Here is a 2,582-nt window from a genome sequence, read left to right as displayed (position 1 = left end):
CGCGCAGAGATCTGGGACATGAGTTGTGAGAGAACAGCCCAGGGCATTGTTGGGGTGCAGAAGGGCCTGACTGGGTGGGGATTGGGGCAGATTCTGTGGCGCTCCGGGGGTGGAGGGGGTGTTGGCGCCATGGGGGGAGGGGGCGTGGCCAGGCGCTCCGTGCTGGGGAGCTTGGTCTTGATCCTGAGAGCACTTGGCCTGTTCTGTGTTTCACCTTTTGCCTTTTTCCTCTTCTAGGTTAGAAAATCAAGTCAGGAAGTGCTCTTGATTCTTCTGGAACAGGATCTAATTTTTCAGCACGATATTGAAAACAAAGTGTGTCCCATCCTGCTGGCGCTGTCTGCCCCAGATAGTGACGACGACTGCAAAGCGGAAGCCGTGAGTGTAAGTCTGCGCGGGCGGCCCCACCGCCGCCGACTGCCCCGCAACTGGGCATGCGCGCGACTCGACCGGTCGCCTGTGGTCGGTGTTGGTAGCGTTGTTCTCAGGAGCAAGGCAGCCGGTGATTCGGCCTCAGTCACAGTTCAAAGTTCAGATCCGAGCATGTTTGAAAGTGATTATCTTTATCTCACCAATTATTTTAAGAAAGCAAAGCTTGGAAAGGCAGTGATCTGGGCAGAGTTGAGGCAGCTGCAAGATGCTGAGATTTGTAGGTGTGCCCTTGAACCCATGTGGACCATGGACCTTGTCAGGAGCTGAGTGTGGTATGGGAGGTGATTTTAAGTGGGGCTAGGATGATTAACGCCTGATAGACTTTCACGTGTATCTGTTCTAAAGATTAGGAGGAGCCTGAAGTGTGAATGTCAGCAGCTAAGAGAGAGGCGCTCTGAAGAATGCAGATGTGGCCGAAATGTTTACAGCGGTCTGGGAAATGCTAAAGATGTACAGTTAAAGGAATAGTCTAAATCCTAAATATTTTCTGCTTTTAATAGTTAAGTTTGCGGTACCCTCGGGTTTGTAAGACATCGCCCCCTGGGAAGCGCTCGTGTGAGCAGGGACTTTCTGCTTGCTCCCGGAGCCCCTGTCCTCAAACCAGCTGTTGAGGAGCCGGCGCTGGCGTTCACGGATCACCCCTACGTCAAGACTCCCCAGCTTGTCCCCGTGCCTTCTCCTTCATGGCCCAGGGGAAGGTCACCCAGGGCCGGCTGGTTTTCTGCGCTGCCACTCTCTCTGGTCCCCGCTGAGGCATGTGGGTGGCGCTGCACAGCGTGGCCCTTTCCTTTGTGTTTTAGAAGTAAACAGCTCCAGGATTATGCCAGCATTTTAGGAAAAATGGTACCTAAGGATATAAAAAATCATAAGCCTCAATTATGAGTACAGTAAGGTGTAGATGATAGTCGTTTTCTTGGTTGGAAGAATGATGTTGGAGAAAGGAATTTTTTTCAAAGTGCAGAAATGTCACACACCATGTAGCGAAAACTGTGGCAGCATCAGAACATGTGGCAGTTATTCTTCACTTATGTAAAAGTTTTCCTCATATGAGCTGGAGGTCTGGCTTTTTACACTGATTTAATGTTTCGCATATCCCATGTGTTTATAAGATGAATCAGACTGAAGAATAATTGATTATTAAAATTCAAATTCTCTAGGGTTCCTCTATAAATTTTAAGTTTCTCTATAAGAAATTAAATTTATTTTGCAAAATGAACCTGGATAATATCATTTAGTTGGAGTATTTGGCAGTTGAGCAGCGAACTTCGCCAACTAGATCTTTTTTGTTTGAAAGTTAGTTAGGCGAGTTTCCAGGGTTACAACTGACAACCAAATACCTTCTCCCCAAAGATTGATAACTCCATGAAAAGTAATGCTAAAGGCATTTCTGCATGATTTTTATTTTGTTTCCAACCACTCCATTCTTGCCATCAATATCGTTCTTGTGTGTGTGTGGTGAAAATATTTGGAAAATATAACAAGCCTTCAAAAAGCTATCTCCACAAATCACTTGCAGAATAAATTAGTTCACATAAATTGTATTTTTTTATTCAAAGTGAGTAGCTGAAATCATTATTTGAACGTATAAGCTTTCACATGTGGCCACAGAGAACAAAAGTGGTCTTGAACCCTCCCCAGGCCAAGGCACATCTGGAGCTCAGGGTCTTTATGGAGGAGCCCCACTTCTCTTCCTGTGGAGCCGTTGGGGGCAGATGTGGGGCGCCTTGCCTGCCCCGCGCCTGCTTTGGTCAGATTCAGAAACTGTTCCGTCTTCCTCCCCTGGAACCCCGAGGCTCCAGGGGTCTTGGAAGGGACTCACCCCTCGGTCACGCAGTTTCATGGAGCACACTGGGCACTGTTTTCTTTTTAGGTAGGAAGCGACACTGTTGAAAACAAAGCGTGTCCGATCTCTGGACATCGGGTGGAGAGCAGATTTCATTCTTCGAGGAAGAGAAGTCCACGTGTGATTCACGGAGCCCCCGAGGATGGTGGGTTCTCATTTAGCTGGTCTGGGACTGGCACCCCAGACACGGTGGGCACTGACGTGGACTTGTGAGGAGGCGGGACAGGAGAGGAGAAGCGAATCGGGTGGCTCCGACACCGCTTCCTCACGTACACAAACACACACTCCGAACAGCGTCGTGTTGAAG

At 48.6% G+C, this 2,582-nt stretch overlaps 1 protein-coding gene across 3 annotated transcripts in view; it reads left to right on the top strand.

Moving 5' to 3' along the window:
* LOC105296080 (serine/threonine-protein phosphatase 4 regulatory subunit 1-like) overlaps positions 1 to 2,582 on the top strand; it is a 72,837-nt gene that overhangs the window by 38,234 nt on the left and 32,021 nt on the right. The window lies entirely within an intron of this gene.

The sequence above is a fragment of the Pteropus vampyrus genome, unplaced genomic scaffold, assembly GCF_000151845.1.
Source record: "Pteropus vampyrus isolate Shadow unplaced genomic scaffold, Pvam_2.0 Scaffold118, whole genome shotgun sequence".
Lineage (NCBI taxonomy): Eukaryota > Metazoa > Chordata > Mammalia > Chiroptera > Pteropodidae > Pteropus > Pteropus vampyrus.
The sequence above is the reverse complement of the archived record's forward strand: the minus strand, read 5'-3'. Positions and strand labels throughout refer to the sequence as shown.